This window comes from Acipenser ruthenus, chromosome 50, assembly GCF_902713425.1.
Source record: "Acipenser ruthenus chromosome 50, fAciRut3.2 maternal haplotype, whole genome shotgun sequence".
NCBI lineage: Eukaryota > Metazoa > Chordata > Actinopteri > Acipenseriformes > Acipenseridae > Acipenser > Acipenser ruthenus.
The window spans coordinates 4,943,469-4,962,520 of NC_081238.1; the positions used below are offsets into that span (position 1 = coordinate 4,943,469).

General features: G+C 40.1%; 14 non-coding genes across 14 annotated transcripts; all 14 read left to right on the top strand.

Annotated features, from left to right (window-relative positions):
• The first annotated feature begins 829 nt into the window (after positions 1–829).
• On the top strand, positions 830–901 carry trnah-gug (transfer RNA histidin (anticodon GUG)). The gene has a single exon. It is a non-coding gene; the product is annotated as a tRNA-His (tRNA).
• A 310-nt stretch (positions 902–1,211) lies between these two features.
• Positions 1,212–1,283, top strand: trnag-ucc (transfer RNA glycine (anticodon UCC)). Its single transcript has one exon. It is a non-coding gene; the product is annotated as a tRNA-Gly (tRNA).
• Positions 1,284–3,244: 1,961 nt separating this feature from the next.
• On the top strand, positions 3,245–3,316 carry trnah-gug (transfer RNA histidin (anticodon GUG)). The gene has a single exon. It is a non-coding gene; the product is annotated as a tRNA-His (tRNA).
• A 310-nt stretch (positions 3,317–3,626) lies between these two features.
• trnag-ucc (transfer RNA glycine (anticodon UCC)) lies at positions 3,627–3,698 on the top strand. Its single transcript has one exon. It is a non-coding gene; the product is annotated as a tRNA-Gly (tRNA).
• Positions 3,699–5,659: 1,961 nt separating this feature from the next.
• On the top strand, positions 5,660–5,731 carry trnah-gug (transfer RNA histidin (anticodon GUG)). Its single transcript has one exon. It is a non-coding gene; the product is annotated as a tRNA-His (tRNA).
• Positions 5,732–6,041: 310 nt separating this feature from the next.
• On the top strand, positions 6,042–6,113 carry trnag-ucc (transfer RNA glycine (anticodon UCC)). Its single transcript has one exon. It is a non-coding gene; the product is annotated as a tRNA-Gly (tRNA).
• A 1,967-nt stretch (positions 6,114–8,080) lies between these two features.
• Positions 8,081–8,152, top strand: trnah-gug (transfer RNA histidin (anticodon GUG)). Its single transcript has one exon. It is a non-coding gene; the product is annotated as a tRNA-His (tRNA).
• Positions 8,153–8,462: 310 nt separating this feature from the next.
• Positions 8,463–8,534, top strand: trnag-ucc (transfer RNA glycine (anticodon UCC)). The gene has a single exon. It is a non-coding gene; the product is annotated as a tRNA-Gly (tRNA).
• Positions 8,535–10,882: 2,348 nt separating this feature from the next.
• Positions 10,883–10,954, top strand: trnag-ucc (transfer RNA glycine (anticodon UCC)). Its single transcript has one exon. It is a non-coding gene; the product is annotated as a tRNA-Gly (tRNA).
• A 1,965-nt stretch (positions 10,955–12,919) lies between these two features.
• Positions 12,920–12,991, top strand: trnah-gug (transfer RNA histidin (anticodon GUG)). Its single transcript has one exon. It is a non-coding gene; the product is annotated as a tRNA-His (tRNA).
• Positions 12,992–13,301: 310 nt separating this feature from the next.
• Positions 13,302–13,373, top strand: trnag-ucc (transfer RNA glycine (anticodon UCC)). Its single transcript has one exon. It is a non-coding gene; the product is annotated as a tRNA-Gly (tRNA).
• Positions 13,374–15,721: 2,348 nt separating this feature from the next.
• trnag-ucc (transfer RNA glycine (anticodon UCC)) lies at positions 15,722–15,793 on the top strand. Its single transcript has one exon. It is a non-coding gene; the product is annotated as a tRNA-Gly (tRNA).
• A 1,966-nt stretch (positions 15,794–17,759) lies between these two features.
• trnah-gug (transfer RNA histidin (anticodon GUG)) lies at positions 17,760–17,831 on the top strand. Its single transcript has one exon. It is a non-coding gene; the product is annotated as a tRNA-His (tRNA).
• Positions 17,832–18,140: 309 nt separating this feature from the next.
• On the top strand, positions 18,141–18,212 carry trnag-ucc (transfer RNA glycine (anticodon UCC)). Its single transcript has one exon. It is a non-coding gene; the product is annotated as a tRNA-Gly (tRNA).
• The last annotated feature ends 840 nt before the right edge of the window (positions 18,213–19,052 follow it).

The window sequence follows — 19,052 nt, forward strand, 5'->3', positions numbered from 1 at the left end:
CCATTCAAGTGCTGACGTTGTTGTCTACTTTGTATGTACCACAAAAAGAACAGATTTGCTGAACTGGTTAATTAACCTTACTATAAAAAACTGATAGATCCAAGTATTTTATATAAACTGCAATACTATAATATGTGGTAACTAGTTGAATTAACTTCACTATAAGAAACTGCTAGATTAAGAGTTTGTTTAATTGTATCATCTCTATATGTACCTACTAGACAATTGTTAGATGGTGAAGTGAAAATGGAATTGTCATATTGTTTACATTGTTGTTAATGTGCTTGAGATTTTGAAAACAATTATTAATTAAAACTTGTAAAGATTATTTTTGGAGTATGATTGCTTGATTTCTCCTGGATAAAAGAGTTTGTGCGGGAACCAACCACTCGAGGTCCTTGTCCTCAATAAACACACGGTGGCGTAGTGAAAATAACATAAATTTCGCTATCTGTATATAAAGACCTGCTACACTTCAATACTACTGCCGCTACTCGGACACCACACACGGAATCATTGTAAACACACCGCCATAGCACAGGCTGCCGACCAGCCATACCGCCGCCGTCACGAGAGCCTCCCGTTCCCTTACATCCTGCTTCCTATTCCGCTCCCCCTTGTCTTTAAAACCAGCCTTTGAAATGAGCCAGGTAAAGGGGAATCATCCTCTGATTGGCGCAGGGAAAGAAACGAAAGATTCTAAAAATGAAAGTAGCCTAATTAAAACAATAAAACAAAACACATAGCAGCGACCTGCTGCAATTGTTCTGCCGTGTGTGTAGCACGGAGTGCCCAGCTGACAAAACAAAAACAAGCTTCTCGGTAGTTTGCCGTGATCGTATAGTGGTTAGTACTTTGCGTTGTGGCCGCAACAACCCCGGTTCGAATCCGGGTCACGGCAGGTGCAATCCTCACACGGCAGAGAAGCTTGTTCTTTTTTTTCACACGCCATCTTCATGGCATGCACCTTTTTGAAAGAAAATAGAATACAATAATTGCTTCATCGTGTTAGTACAGGCATGATGCACACCAGCCTGCTGTGTATGAAATAATAATTACAGAAATAATCAATCTATAAACACCATAAAAATCTCCCACAAACACCAGTCGCTGTATTTACGCTTATCGAGTAGAGGCAAGACGGGACCTGTCCCAGCAGCCAACGTTACAGTGGCTTAATTCAATCTTTGAAGGTGATTTTGAGAACGGAGGCGTTGGTGGTATAGTGGTGAGCATAGCTGCCTTCCAAGCAGTTGACCCGGGTTCGATTCCCGGCCAACGCAAGTCTTTTTTGAACTTTTTCATTTAACATTGGAATAAAGCGTAATACATTCCCCAACTAATTTGCCTTACTGATTAATAGTCTTAAAAGCATAACTTTGAAAGTATCACTGTGAGTTATAATGATCTGTGAGGTGATATTAGTCACTACATTAAGCCCCATTAAACGAATGTGTTCATTTGGAATCATGCATTGATAATGCGTTGTCGGGAAAACTGCAAATATGTATGGAAGCGTGAGTTGAATGATTAATCACATTCTAAGGATTGATATGGTCCTGTTGTTCGTCCTGCCACATAACAATGGCGTTGCAGTTACATGCGCTGCAAAATCAAATATTTAAAATTAAACAACCATCTGATAAAACTTACTGCAGCCGGATTGTTTTAGACACACATGGGCGCATGAAAAAAATCAAACATATGTTACCAAAATAGTCATTGCTGTATGATGTACAGCAACTGTGAAATGAATGGTTTTATAATCTGTTATGTGAGACTTCTGTTGAATTTTTAAGCATTTGATTCCCTGTGTACACAAAGATGGCAGTCCTGATTTAACGAGTGGGCAAGCAGAGCTCTCGGTGACTGATTTGTCAGTCTTTTTCAGTCACGTTATTGAGCGCCTTCCCGGCAATGCATCGTAATTAGAAAAGTGGAATGCAAGATATTGAACACGGACACATCCGGGATTTGAACCCGGGAACTCGCGCACCCGAAGCAAGAATCATACCCCTAGATTAAACAGTCAAATGCTGGCGACGATTTGGTTCCATGAGCTTCCAAAGAAGCGTAGACCTAGATGCTCTGTATTGAGGAATTAGTGTCACCTTGCTGTGTGCCTGTTAGGGGCAGTCTGATTTGCTTTACCTGGCGGCTAGCATTTCTATGGGCATCGAGAGGTGGTCGCTATAAATGAGGAAACTTGTTAAGATAGGATTTAGTTTCGATATGCATACATAAAAAATAAACAAAACAAAACTGTGTTTCGTTGTTTTGCAAAGGGATGCACTGCAATTTGTTATATTTTATTTTATTCTTGCGAGCACGCAGCTGTTTTATATATTCATTTTAAATAGATTGGGGGAAATTGGTACTGTGTACTTTACAAATGTAATCTAGATTGTAACGAGACCATTCAAGTGCTGACGTTGTTGTCTACTTTGTATGTACCACAAAAAGAACAGATTTGCTGAACTGGTTAATTAACCTTACTATAAAAAACTGATAGATCCAAGTATTTTATATAAACTGCAATACTATAATATGTGGTAACTAGTTGAATTAACTTCACAATAAGAAACTGCTAGATTAAGAGTTTGTTTAATTGTATCATCTCTATATGTATCTACTAGACAATTGTTAGATGGTGAAGTGAAAGTGGAATTGTCATATTGTTTACATTGTTGTTAATGTGCTTGAGATTTTGAAAACAATTATTAATTAAAACTTGTAAAGATTATTTTTGGAGTATGATTGCTTGATTTCTCCTGGATAAAAGAGTTTGTGCGGGAACCAACCACTCGAGGTCCTTGTCCTCAATAAACACACGGTGGCGTAGTGAAAATAACATAAATTTCGCTATCTGTATATAAAGACCTGCTACACTTCAATACTACTGCCGCTACTCGGACACCACACACGGAATCATTGTAAACACACCGCCATAGCACAGGCTGCCGACCAGCTATACCGCCGCCGTCATGAGAGCCTCCCGTTCCCTTACATCCTGCTTCCTATTCCGCTCCCCCTTGTCTTTAAAACCAGCCTTTGAAATGAGCCAGGTAAAGGGGAATCATCCTCTGATTGGCGCAGGGAAAGAAACGAAAGATTCTAAAAATGAAAGTAGCCTAATTAAAACAATAAAACAAAACACATAGCAGCGACCTGCTGCAATTGTTCTGCCGTGTGTGTAGCACGGAGTGCCCAGCTGACAAAACAAACACGAGCTTCTCGGTAGTTCGCCGTGATCGTATAGTGGTTAGTACTTTGCGTTGTGGCCGCAACAACCCCGGTTCGAATCCGGGTCACGGCAGGTGCAATCCTCACACGGCAGAGAAGCTTGTTCTTTTTTTTCACACGCCATCTTCATGGCATGCACCTTTTTGAAAGAAAATAGAATGCAATAATTGCTTCATCGTGTTAGTACAGGCATGATGCACACCAGCCTGCTGTGTATGAAATAATAATTACAGAAATAATCAATCTATAAACACCATAAAAATCTCCCACAAACACCAGTCGCTGTATTAACGCTTATCGAGTAGAGGCAAGACGGGACCTGTCCCAGCAGCCAACGTTACAGTGGCTTAATTCAATCTTTGAAGGTGATTTTGAGAACGGAGGCGTTGGTGGTATAGTGGTGAGTATAGCTGCCTTCCAAGCAGTTGACCCGGGTTCGATTCCCGGCCAACGCAAGTCTTTTTTGAACTTTTTCATTTAACATTGGAATAAAGCGTAATACATTCCCCAACTAATTTGCCTTACTGGTTAATAGTCTTAAAAGCATAACTTTGAAAGTATCACTGTGAGTTATAATGATCTGTGAGGTGATATTAGTCACTACATTAAGCCCCATCAAACGAATGTGTTCATTTGGAATCATGCATTGATAATGCGTTGTCGGGAAAACTGCAAATATGTATGGAAGCGTGAGTTGAATGATTAATCACATTCTAAGGATTGATATGGTCCTGTTGTTCGTCCTGCCACATAACAATGGCGTTGCAGTTACATGCGCTGCAAAATCAAATATTTTAAATTAAACAACCATCTGATAAAACTTACTGCAGCCGGATTGTTTTAGACACACATGGGCGCATGAAAAAAATCAAACATATGTTACCAAAATAGTCATTGCTGTATGATGTACAGCAACTGTGAAATGAATGGTTTTATAATCTGTTATGTGAGACTTCTGTTGAATTTTTAAGCATTTGATTCCCTGTGTACACAAAGATGGCAGTCCTGATTTAACGAGTGGGCAAGCAGAGCTCTCGGTGACTGATTTTTCAGTCTTTTTCAGTCACGTGATTGAGCGCCTTCCCGGCAATGCATCGTAATTAGAAAAGTGGAATGCAAGATATTGAACACGGACACATCCGGGATTTGAACCCGGGAACTCGCGCACCCGAAGCAAGAATCATACCCCTAGATTAAACAGCCAAATGCTGGCGGCGATTTGGTTCCACGAGCTTCCAAAGAAGCGTAGACCTAGATGCTCTGTATTGAGGAATTTGTGTCACCTTGCTGTGTGCCTGTTAGGGGCAGTCTGATTTGCTTTACCTGGCGGCTAGCATTTCTATGGGCATCGAGAGGTGGTCGCTATAAATGAGGAAACTTGTTAAGATAGGATTTAGTTTCGATATGCATACATAAAAAATAAACAAAACAAAACTGTGTTTCGTTGTTTTGCAAAGGGATGCACTGCAATTTGTTATATTTTATTTTATTCTTGCGAGCACGCAGCTGTTTTATATATTCATTTTAAATAGATTGGGGGAAATTGGTACTGTGTACTTTACAAATGTAATCTAGATTGTAACGAGACCATTCAAGTGCTGACGTTGTTGTCTACTTTGTATGTACCACAAAAAGAACAGATTTGCTGAACTGGTTAATTAACCTTACTATAAAAAACTGATAGATCCAAGTATTTTATATAAACTGCAATACTATAATATGTGGTAACTAGTTGAATTAACTTCACTATAAGAAACTGCTAGATTGAGAGTTTGTTAAATTGTATCATCTCTATATGTATCTACTAGACAATTGTTAGATGGTGAAGTGAAAGTGGAATTGTCATATTGTTTACATTGTTGTTAATGTGCTTGAGATTTTGAAAACAATTATTAATTAAAACTTGTAAAGATTATTTTTGGAGTATGATTGCTTGATTTCTCCTGGATAAAAGAGTTTGTGCGGGAACCAACCACTCGAGGTCCTTGTCCTCAATAAACACACGGTGGCGTAGTGAAAATAACATAAATTTCGCTATCTGTATATAAAGACCTGCTACACTTCAATACTACTGCCGCTACTCGGACACCACACACGGAATCATTGTAAACACACCGCCATAGCACAGGCTGCCAACCAGCTATACCGCCGCCGTCATGAGAGCCTCCCGTTCCCTTACATCCTGCTTCCTATTCCGCTCCCCCTTGTCTTTAAAACCAGCCTTTGAAATGAGCCAGGTAAAGGGGAATCATCCTCTGATTGGCGCAGGGAAAGAAACGAAAGATTCTAAAAATGAAAGTAGCCTAATTAAAACAATAAAACAAAACACATAGCAGCGACCTGCTGCAATTGTTCTGCCGTGTGTGTAGCACGGAGTGCCCAGCTGACAAAACAAACACGAGCTTCTCGGTAGTTCGCCGTGATCGTATAGTGGTTAGTACTTTGCGTTGTGGCCGCAACAACCCCGGTTCGAATCCGGGTCATGGCAGGTGCAATCCTCACACGGCAGAGAAGCTTGTTCTTTTTTTTCACATGCCATCTTCATGGCATGCACCTTTTTGAAAGAAAATAGAATACAATAATTGCTTCATCGTGTTAGTACAGGCATGATGCACACCAGCCTGCTCTGTATGAAATAATAATTACAGAAATAATCAATCTATAAACACCATAAAAATCTCCCACAAAAACCAGTCGCTGTATTAACGCTTAACGAGTAGAGGCAAGACGGGACCTGTCCCAGCAGCCAACGTTCCAGTGGCTTAATTCAATCTTTGAAGGTGATTTTGAGAACGGAGGCGTTGGTGGTATAGTGGTGAGCATAGCTGCCTTCCAAGCAGTTGACCCGGGTTCGATTCCCGGCCAACGCAAGTCTTTTTTGAACTTTTTCATTTAACATTGGAATAAAGCGTAATACATTCCCCAACTAATTTGCCTTACTGGTTAATAGTCTTAAAAGCATAACTTTGAAAGTATCACTGTGAGTTATAATGATCTGTGAGGTGATATTAGTCACTACATTAAGCCCCATCAAACGAATGTGTTCATTTGGAATCATGCATTGATAATGCGTTGTCGGGAAAACTGCAAATATGTATGGAAGCGTGAGTTGAATGATTAATCACATTCTAAGGATTGATATGGTCCTGTTGTTCGTCCTGCCACATAACAATGGCGTTGCAGTTACATGCGCTGCAAAATCAAATATTTAAAATTAAACAACCATCTGATAAAACTTACTGCAGCCGGATTGTTTTAGACACACATGGGCGCATGAAAAAAATCAAACATATGTTACCAAAATAGTCATTGCTGTATGATGTACAGCAACTGTGAAATGAATGGGTTTATAATCTGTTATGTGAGACTTCTGTTGAATTTTTAAGCATTTGATTCCCTGTGTACACAAAGATGGCAGTCCTGATTTAACGAGTGGGCAAGCAGAGCTCTCGGTGACTGATTTGTCAGTCTTTTTCAGTCACGTGATTGAGCGCCTTCCCGGCAATGCATCGTAATTAGAAAAGTGTAATGCAAGATATTGAACACGGACACATCCGGGATTTGAACCCGGGAACTCGCGCACCCGAAGCAAGAATCATACCCCTAGATTAAACAGCCAAATGCTGGCGGCGATTTGGTTCCACGAGCTTCCAAAGAAGCGTAGACCTAGATGCTCTGTATTGAGGAATTTGTGTCACCTTGCTGTGTGCCTGTTAGGGGCAGTCTGATTTGCTTTACCTGGCGGCTAGCATTTCTATGGGCATCGAGAGGTGGTCGCTATAAATGAGGAAACTTGTTAAGATAGGATTTAGTTTCGATATGCATACATACACATAAAAAATAAACAAAACAAAACTGTGTCTCGTTGTTTTGCAAAGGGATGCACTGCAATTTGTTATATTTTATTTTATTCTTGCGAGCACGCAGCTGTTTTATATATTCATTTTAAATAGATTGGGGGAAATTGGTACTGTGTACTTTACAAATGTAATCTAGATTGTAACGAGACCATTCAAGTGCTGACGTTGTTGTCTACTTTGTATGTACCACAAAAAGAACAGATTTGCTGAACTGGTTAATTAACCTTACTATAAAAAACTGATAGATCCAAGTATTTTATATAAACTGCAATACTATAATATGTGGTAACTAGTTGAATTAACTTCACTATAAGAAACTGCTAGATTAAGAGTTTGTTTAATTGTATCATCTCTATATGTATCTACTAGACAATTGTTAGATGGTGAAGTGAAAGTGGAATTGTCATATTGTTTACATTGTTGTTAATGTGCTTGAGATTTTGAAAACAATTATTAATTAAAACTTGTAAAGATTATTTTTGGAGTATGATTGCTTGATTTCTCCTGGATAAAAGAGTTTGTGCGGGAACCAACCACTCGAGGTCCTTGTCCTCAATAAACACACGGTGGCGTAGTGAAAATAACATAAATTTCGATATCTGTATATAAAGACCTGCTACACTTCAATACTACTGCCGCTACTCGGACACCACACACGGAATCATTGTAAACACACCGCCATAGCACAGGCTGCCGACCAGCCATACCGCCGCCGTCACGAGAGCCTCCCGTTCCCTTACATCCTGCTTCCTATTCCGCTCCCCCTTGTCTTTAAAACCAGCCTTTGAAATGAGCCAGGTAAAGGGGAATCATCCTCTGATTGGCGCAGGGAAAGAAACGAAAGATTCTAAAAATGAAAGTAGCCTAATTAAAACAATAAAACAAAACACATAGCAGCGACCTGCTGCAATTGTTCTGCCGTGTGTGTAGCACGGAGTGCCCAGCTGACAAAACAAACACGAGCTTCTCGGTAGTTCGCCGTGATCGTATAGTGGTTAGTACTTTGCGTTGTGGCCGCAACAACCCCGGTTCGAATCCGGGTCACGGCATGTGCAATCCTCACACGGCAGAGAAGCTTGTTCTTTTTTTTCACACGCCATCTTCATGGTATGCACCTTTTTGAAAGAAAATAGAATACAATAATTGCTTCATCGTGTTAGTACAGGCATGATGCACACCAGCCTGCTGTGTATGAAATAATAATTACAGAAATAATCAATCTATAAACACCATAAAAATCTCCCACAAACACCAGTCGCTGTATTAACGCTTATCGAGTAGAGGCAAGACGGGACCTGTCCCAGCAGCCAACGTTACAGTGGCTTAATTCAATCTTTGAAGGTGATTTTGAGAACGGCGGCGTTGGTGGTATAGTGGTGAGCCTAGCTGCCTTCCAAGCAGTTGACCCGGGTTCGATTCCCGGCCAACGCAAGTCTTTTTTGAACTTTTTCATTTAACATTGGAATAAAGCGTAATACATTCCCCAACTAATTTGCCTTACTGGTTAATAGTCTTAAAAGCATAACTTTGCAAGTATCACTGTGAGTTATAATGATCTGTGAGGTGATATTAGTCACTACATTAAGCCCCATCAAACGAATGTGTTCATTTGGAATCATGCATTGATAATGCGTTGTCGGGAAAACTGCAAATATGTATGGAAGCGTGAGTTGAATGATTAATCACATTCTAAGGATTGATATGGTCCTGATGTTCGTCCTGCCACATAACAATGGCGTTGCAGTTACATGCGCTGCAAAATCAAATATTTTAAATTAAACAACCATCTGATAAAACTTACTGCAGCCGGATTGTTTTAGACACACATGGGCGCATGAAAAAAATCAAACATATGTTACCAAAATAGTCATTGCTGTATGATGTACAGCAACTGTGAAATTAATGGTTTTATAATCTGTTATGTGAGACTTCTGTTGAATTTTTAAGCATTTGATTCCCTGTGTACACAAAGATGGCAGTCCTGATTTAACGAGTGGGCAAGCAGAGCTCTCGGTGACTGATTTTTCAGTCTTTTTCAGTCACGTGATTGAGCGCCTTCCCGGCAATGCATCGTAATTAGAAAAGTGTAATGCAAGATATTGAACACGGACACATCCGGGATTTGAACCCGGGAACTCGCGCACCCGAAGCAAGAATCATACCCCTAGATTAAACAGCCAAATGCTGGCGGCGATTTGGTTCCACGAGCTTCCAAAGAAGCGTAGACCTAGATGCTCTGTATTGAGGAATTAGTGTCACCTTGCTGTGTGCCTGTTAGGGGCAGTCTGATTTGCTTTACCTGGCGGCTAGCATTTCTATGGGCATCGAGAGGTGGTCGCTATAAATGAGGAAACTTGTTAAGATAGGATTTAGTTTCGATATGCATACATACACATAAAAAATAAACAAAACAAAACTGTGTCTCGTTGTTTTGCAAAGGGATGCACTGCAATTTGTTATATTTTATTTTATTCTTGCGAGCACGCAGCTGTTTTATATATTCATTTTAAATAGATTGGGGGAAATTGGTACTGTGTACTTTACAAATGTAATCTAGATTGTAACGAGACCATTCAAGTGCTGACGTTGTTGTCTACTTTGTATGTACCACAAAAAGAACAGATTTGCTGAACTGGTTAATTAACCTTACTATAAAAAACTGATAGATCCAAGTATTTTATATAAACTGCAATACTATAATATGTGGTAACTAGTTGAATTAACTTCACTATAAGAAACTGCTAGATTAAGAGTTTGTTTAATTGTATCATCTCTATATGTATCTACTAGACAATTGTTAGATGGTGAAGTGAAAGTGGAATTGTCATATTGTTTACATTGTTGTTAATGTGCTTGAGATTTTGAAAACAATTATTAATTAAAACTTGTAAAGATTATTTTTGGAGTATGATTGCTTGATTTCTCCTGGATAAAAGAGTTTGTGCGGGAACCAACCACTCGAGGTCCTTGTCCTCAATAAACACACGGTGGCGTAGTGAAAATAACATAAATTTCGCTATCTGTATATAAAGACCTGCTACACTTCAATACTACTGCCGCTACTCGGACACCACACACGGAATCATTGTAAACACACCGCCATAGCACAGGCTGCCGACCAGCCATACCGCCGCCGTCACGAGAGCCTCCCGTTCCCTTACATCCTGCTTCCTATTCCACTCCCCCTTGTCTTTAAAACCAGCCTTTGAAATGAGCCAGGTAAAGGGGAATCATCCTCTGATTGGCGCAGGGAAAGAAACGAAAGATTCTAAAAATGAAAGTAGCCTAATTAAAACAATAAAACAAAACACATAGCAGCGACCTGCTGCAATTGTTCTGCCGTGTGTGTAGCACGGAGTGCCCAGCTGACAAAACAAACACGAGCTTCTCGGTAGTTCGCCGTGATCGTATAGTGGTTAGTACTTTGCGTTGTGGCCGCAACAACCACGGTTCGAATCCGGGTCACGGCAGGTGCAATCCTCACACGGCAGAGAAGCTTGTTCTTTTTTTTCACACGCCATCTTCATGGCATGCACCTTTTTGAAAGAAAATAGAATACAATAATTGCTTCATCGTGTTAGTACAGGCATGATGCACACCAGCCTGCTGTGTATGAAATAATAATTACAGAAATAATCAATCTATAACACCATAAAAATCTCCCACAAACACCAGTCGCTGTATTAACGCTTATCGAGTAGAGGCAAGACGTGACCTGTCCCAGCAGCCAACGTTACAGTGGCTTAATTCAATCTTTGAAGGTGATTTTGAGAACGGCGGCGTTGGTGGTATAGTGGTGAGCCTAGCTGCCTTCCAAGCAGTTGACCCGGGTTCGATTCCCGGCCAACGCAAGTCTTTTTTGAACTTTTTCATTTAACATTGGAATAAAGCGTAATACATTCCCCAACTAATTTGCCTTACTGGTTAATAGTCTTAAAAGCATAACTTTGCAAGTATCACTGTGAGTTATAATGATCTGTGAGGTGATATTAGTCACTACATTAAGCCCCATCAAACGAATGTGTTCATTTGGAATCATGCATTGATAATGCGTTGTCGGGAGAACTGCAAATATGTATGGAAGCGTGAGTTGAATGATTAATCACATTCTAAGGATTGATATGGTCCTGTTGTTCGTCCTGCCACATAACAATGGCGTTGCAGTTACATGCGCTGCAAAATCAAATATTTTAAATTAAACAACCATCTGATAAAACTTACTGCAGCCGGATTGTTTTAGACACACATGGGCGCATGAAAAAAATCAAACATATGTTACCAAAATAGTCATTGCTGTATGATGTACAGCAACTGTGAAATTAATGGTTTTATAATCTGTTATGTGAGACTTCTGTTGAATTTTTAAGCATTTGAATCCCTGTGTACACAAAGATGGCAGTCCTGATTTAACGAGTGGGCAAGCAGAGCTCTCGGTGACTGATTTGTCAGTCTTTTTCAGTCACGTGATTGAGCGCCTTCCCGGCAATGCATCGTAATTAGAAAAGTGGAATGCAAGATATTGAACAGGACACATCCGGGATTTGAACCCGGGAACTCGCGCACCCGAAGCAAGAATCATACCCCTAGATTAAACAGCCAAATGCTGGCGGCGATTTGGTTCCACGAGCTTCCAAAGAAGCGTAGACCTAGATGCTCTGTATTGAGGAATTAGTGTCACCTTGCTGTGTGCCTGTTAGGGGCAGTCTGATTTGCTTTACCTGGCGGCTAGCATTTCTATGGGCATCGAGAGGTGGTCGCTATAAATGAGGAAACTTGTTAAGATAGGATTTAGTTTCGATATGCATACATACACATAAAAAATAAACAAAACAAAACTGTGTCTCGTTGTTTTGCAAAGGGATGCACTGCAATTTGTTATATTTTATTTTATTCTTGCGAGCACGCAGCTGTTTTATATATTCATTTTAAATAGATTGGGGGAAATTGGTACTGTGTACTTTACAAATGTAATCTAGATTGTAACGAGACCATTCAAGTGCTGACGTTGTTGTCTACTTTGTATGTACCACAAAAAGAACAGATTTGCTGAACTGGTTAATTAACCTTACTATAAAAAACTGATAGATCCAAGTATTTTATATAAACTGCAATACTATAATATGTGGTAACTAGTTGAATTAACTTCACTATAAGAAACTGCTAGATTAAGAGTTTGTTTAATTGTATCATCTCTATATGTATCTACTAGACAATTGTTAGATGGTGAAGTGAAAGTGGAATTGTCATATTGTTTACATTGTTGTTAATGTGCTTGAGATTTTGAAAACAATTATTAATTAAAACTTGTAAAGATTATTTTTGGAGTATGATTGCTTGATTTCTCCTGGATAAAAGAGTTTGTGCGGGAACCAACCACTCGAGGTCCTTGTCCTCAATAAACACACGGTGGCGTAGTGAAAATAACATAAATTTCGCTATCTGTATATAAAGACCTGCTACACTTCAATACTACTGCCGCTACTCGGACACCACACACGGAATCATTGTAAACACACCGCCATAGCACAGGCTGCCGACCAGCCATACCGCCGCCGTCACGAGAGCCTCCCGTTCCCTTACATCCTGCTTCCTATTCCGCTCCCCTTGTCTTTAAAACCAGCCTTTGAAATGAGCCAGGTAAAGGGGAATCATCCTCTGATTGGCGCAGGGAAAGAAACGAAAGATTCTAAAAATGAAAGTAGCCTAATTAAAACAATAAAACAAAACACATAGCAGCGACCTGCTGCAATTGTTCTGCCGTGTGTGTAGCACGGAGTGCCCAGCTGACAAAACAAACACGAGCTTCTCGGTAGTTCGCCGTGATCGTATAGTGGTTAGTACTTTGCGTTGTGGCCGCAACAACCCCGGTTCGAATCCGGGTCACGGCAGGTGCAATCCTCACACGGCAGAGAAGCTTGTTCTTTTTTTTCACACGCCATCTTCATGGCATGCACCTTTTTGAAAGAAAATAGAATACAATAATTGCTTCATCGTGTTAGTACAGGCATGATGCACACCAGCCTGCTGTGTATGAAATAATAATTACAGAAATAATCAATCTATAAACACCATAAAAATCTCCCACAAACACCAGTCGCTGTATTAACGCTTATCGAGTAGAGGCAAGACGTGACCTGTCCCAGCAGCCAACGTTACAGTGGCTTAATTCAATCTTTGAAGGTGATTTTGAGAACGGAGGCGTTGGTGGTATAGTGGTGAGCATAGCTGCCTTCCAAGCAGTTGACCCGGGTTCGATTCCCGGCCAACGCAAGTCTTTTTTGAACTTTTTCATTTAACATTGGAATAAAGCGTAATACATTCCCCAACTAATTTGCCTTACTGGTTAATAGTCTTAAAAGCATAACTTTGAAAGTATCACTGTGAGTTATAATGATCTGTGAGGTGATATTAGTCACTACATTAAGCCCCATCAAACGAATGTGTTCATTTGGAATCATGCATTGATAATGCGTTGTCGAGAAAACTGCAAATATGTATGGAAGCGTGAGTTGAATGATTAATCACATTCTAAGGATTGATATGGTCCTGTTGTTCGTCCTGCCACATAACAATGGCGTTGCAGTTACATGCGCTGCAAAATCAAATATTTAAAATTAAACAACCATCTGATAAAACTTACTGCAGCCGGATTGTTTTAGACACACATGGGCGCATGAAAAAAATCAAACATATGTTACCAAAATAGTCATTGCTGTATGATGTACAGCAACTGTGAAATGAATGGTTTTATAATCTGTTATGTGAGACTTCTGTTGGATTTTTAAGCATTTGATTCCCTGTGTACACAAAGATGGCAGTCCTGATTTAACGAGTGGGCAAGCAGAGCTCTCAGTGACTGATTTTTCAGTCTTTTTCAGTCACGTGATTGAGCGCCTTCCCGGCAATGCATCGTAATTAGAAAAGTGTAATGGAAGATATTGAACACGGACACATCCGGGATTTGAACCCGGGAACTCGCGCACCCGAAGCAAGAATCATACCCCTAGATTAAACAGCCAAATGCTGGCGGCGATTTGGTTCCACGAGCTTCCAAAGAAGCGTAGACCTAGATGCTCTGTATTGAGGAATTAGTGTCACCTTTCTGTATGCCTGTTAGGGGCAGTCTGATTTGCTTTACCTGGCGGCTAGCATTTCTATGGGCATCGAGAGGTGGTCGCTATAAATGAGGAAACTTGTTAAGATAGGATTTAGTTTCGATATGCATACATACACATAAAAAATAAACAAAACAAAACTGTGTTTCGTTGTTTTGCAAAGGGATGCACTGCAATTTGTTATATTTTATTTTATTCTTGCGAGCACGCAGCTGTTTTATATATTCATTTTAAATAGATTGGGGGAAATTGGTACTGTGTACTTTACAAATGTAATCTAGATTGTAACGAGACCATTCAAGTGCTGACGTTGTTGTCTACTTTGTATGTACCACAAAAAGAACAGATTTGCTGAACTGGTTAATTAACCTTACTATAAAAAACTGATAGATCCAAGTATTTTATATAAACTGCAATACTATAATATGTGGTAACTAGTTGAATTAACTTCACTATAAGAAACTGCTAGATTAAGAGTTTGTTTAATTGTATCATCTCTATATGTATCTACTAGACAATTGTTAGATGGTGAAGTGAAAGTGGAATTGTCATATTGTTTACATTGTTGTTAATGTGCTTGAGATTTTGAAAACAATTATTAATTAAAACTTGTAAAGATTATTTTTGGAGTATGATTGCTTGATTTCTCCTGGATAAAAGAGTTTGTGCGGGAACCAACCACTCGAGGTCCTTGTCCTCAATAAACACACGGTGGCGTAGTGAAAATAACATAAATTTCGCTATCTGTATATAAAGACCTGCTACACTTCAATACTACTGCCGCTACTCGGACACCACACACGGAATCATTGTAAACACACCGCCATAGCACAGGCTGCCGACCAGCCATACCGCCGCCGTCACGAGAGCCTCCCGTTCCCTTACATCCTGCTTCCTATTCCGCTCCCCCTTGTCTTTAAAGCCAGCCTTTGAAATGAGCCAGGTAAAGGGGAATCATCCTCTGATTGGCGCAGGGAAAGAAACGAAAGATTCTAAAAATGAAAGTAGCCTAATTAAAACAATAAAACAAAACACATAGCAGCGACCTGCTGCAATTGTTCTGCCGTGTGTGTAGCACGGAGTGCCCAGCTGACAAAACAAACACGAGCTTCTCGGTAGTTCGCCGTGATCGTATAGTGGTTAGTACTTTGCGTTGTGGCCGCAACAACCACGGTTCGAATCCGGGTCACGGCAGGTGCAATCCTCACACGGCAGAGAAGCTTGTTCTTTTTTTTCACACGCCATCTTCATGGCATGCACCTTTTTGAAAGAAAATAGAATACAATAATTGCTTCATCGTGTTAGTACAGGCATGATGCACACCAGCCTGCTGTGTATGAAATAATAATTACAGAAATAATCAATCTATAACACCATAAAAATCTCCCACAAACACCAGTCGCTGTATTAACGCTTATCGAGTAGAGGCAAGACGTGACCTGTCCCAGCAGCCAACGTTACAGTGGCTTAATTCAATCTTTGAAGGTGATTTTGAGAACGGCGGCGTTGGTGGTATAGTGGTGAGCCTAGCTGCCTTCCAAGCAGTTGACCCGGGTTCGATTCCCGGCCAACGCAAGTCTTTTTTGAACTTTTTCATTTAACATTGGAATAAAGCGTAATACATTCCCCAACTAATTTGCCTTACTGGTTAATAGTCTTAAAAGCATAACTTTGCAAGTATCACTGTGAGTTATAATGATCTGTGAGGTGATATTAGTCACTACATTAAGCCCCATCAAACGAATGTGTTCATTTGGAATCATGCATTGATAATGCGTTGTCGGGAAAACTGCAAATATGTATGGAAGCGTGAGTTGAATGATTAATCACATTCTAAGGATTGATATGGTCCTGTTGTTCGTCCTGCCACATAACAATGGCGTTGCAGTTACATGCGCTGCAAAATCAAATATTTTAAATTAAACAACCATCTGATAAAACTTACTGCAGCCGGATTGTTTTAGACACACATGGGCGCATGAAAAAAATCAAACATATGTTACCAAAATAGTCATTGCTGTATGATGTACAGCAACTGTGAAATTAATGGTTTTATAATCTGTTATGTGAGACTTCTGTTGAATTTTTAAGCATTTGAATCCCTGTGTACACAAAGATGGCAGTCCTGATTTAACGAGTGGGCAAGCAGAGCTCTCGGTGACTGATTTGTCAGTCTTTTTCAGTCACGTGATTGAGCGCCTTCCCGGCAATGCATCGTAATTAGAAAAGTGGAATGCAAGATATTGAACAGGACACATCCGGGATTTGAACCCGGGAACTCGCGCACCCGAAGCAAGAATCATACCCCTAGATTAAACAGCCAAATGCTGGCGGCGATTTGGTTCCACGAGCTTCCAAAGAAGCGTAGACCTAGATGCTCTGTATTGAGGAATTAGTGTCACCTTGCTGTGTGCCTGTTAGGGGCAGTCTGATTTGCTTTACCTGGCGGCTAGCATTTCTATGGGCATCGAGAGGTGGTCGCTATAAATGAGGAAACTTGTTAAGATAGGATTTAGTTTCGATATGCATACATACACATAAAAAATAAACAAAACAAAACTGTGTCTCGTTGTTTTGCAAAGGGATGCACTGCAATTTGTTATATTTTATTTTATTCTTGCGAGCACGCAGCTGTTTTATATATTCATTTTAAATAGATTGGGGGAAATTGGTACTGTGTACTTTACAAATGTAATCTAGATTGTAACGAGACCATTCAAGTGCTGACGTTGTTGTCTACTTTGTATGTACCACAAAAAGAACAGATTTGCTGAACTGGTTAATTAACCTTACTATAAAAAACTGATAGATCCAAGTATTTTATATAAACTGCAATACTATAATATGTGGTAACTAGTTGAATTAACTTCACTATAAGAAACTGCTAGATTAAGAGTTTGTTTAATTGTATCATCTCTATATGTATCTACTAGACAATTGTTAGATGGTGAAGTGAAAGTGGAATTGTCATATTGTTTACATTGTTGTTAATGTGCTTGAGATTTTGAAAACAATTATTAATTAAAACTTGTAAAGATTATTTTTGGAGTATGATTGCTTGATTTCTCCTGGATAAAAGAGTTTGTGCGGGAACCAACCACTCGAGGTCCTTGTCCTCAATAAACACACGGTGGCGTAGTGAAAATAACATAAATTTCGATATCTGTATATAAAGACCTGCTACACTTCAATACTACTGCCGCTACTCGGACACCACACACGGAATCATTGTAAACACACCGCCATAGCACAGGCTGCCGACCAGCCATACCGCCGCCGTCACGAGAGCCTCCCGTTCCCTTACATCCTGCTTCCTATTCCGCTCCCCCTTGTCTTTAAAGCCAGCCTTTGAAATGAGCCAGGTAAAGGGGAATCATCCTCTGATTGGCGCAGGGAAAGAAACGAAAGATTCTAAAAATGAAAGTAGCCTAATTAAAACAATAAAACAAAACACATAGCAGCGACCTGCTGCAATTGTTCTGCCGTGTGTGTAGCACGGAGTGCCCAGCTGACAAAACAAACACGAGCTTCTCGGTAGTTCGCCGTGATCGTATAGTGGTTAGTACTTTGCGTTGTGGCCGCAACAACCCCGGTTCGAATCCGGGTCACGGCATGTGCAATCCTCACACGGCAGAGAAGCTTGTTTTTTTTTTCACACGCCATCTTCATGGTATGCACCTTTTTGAGAGAAAATAGAATACAATAATTGCTTCATCGTGTTAGTACAGGCATGATGCACACCAGCCTGCTGTGTATGAAATAATAATTACAGAAATAATCAATCTATAAACACCATAAAAATCTCCCACAAACACCAGTCGCTGTATTAACGCTTATCGAGTAGAGGCAAGACGGGACCTGTCCCAGCAGCCAACGTTACAGTGGCTTAATTCAATCTTTGAAGGTGATTTTGAAAACGGCGGCGTCAGTGGTATAGTGGTGAGCATAGCTGCCTTCCAAGCAGTTGACCCGGGTTCGATTCCCGGCCAACGCAAGTCTTTTTTGAATTTTTTCATTTAACATTGGAATAAAGCGTAATACATTCCCCAACTAATTTGCCTTACTGGTTAATAGTCTTAAAAGCATAACTTTGAAAGTATCACTGTGAGTTATAATGATCTGTGAGGTGATATTAGTCACTACATTAAGCCCCATCAAACGAATGTGTTCATTTGGAATCATGCATTGATAATGCGTTGTCGGGAAAACTGCAAATATGTATGGAAGCGTGAGTTGAATGATTAATCACATTCTAAGGATTGATATGGTCCTGTTGTTCGTCCTGCCACATAACAATGGCGTTGCAGTTACATGCGCTGCAAAATCAAATATTTTAAATTAAACAACCATCTGATAAAACTTACTGCAGCCGGATTGTTTTAGACACACATGGGCGCATGAAAAAAAATCAAACATATGTTACCAAAATAGTCATTGCTGTATGATGTACAGCAACTGTGAAATTAATGGTTTTATAATCTGTTATGTGAGACTTCTGTTGAATTTTTAAGCATTTGATTCCCTGTGTACACAAAGATGGCAGTCCTGATTTAACGAGTGGGCAAGCAGAGCTCTCGGTGACTGATTTTTCAGTCTTTTTCAGTCACGTGATTGAGCGCCTTCCCGGCAATGCATCGTAATTAGAAAAGTGTAATGCAAGATATTGAACACGGACACATCCGGGATTTGAACCCGGGAACTCGCGCACCCGAAGCAAGAATCATACCCCTAGATTAAACAGCCAAATGCTGGCGGCGATTTGGTTCCACGAGCTTCCAAAGAAGCGTAGACCTAGATGCTCTGTATTGAGGAATTAGTGTCACCTTGCTGTGTG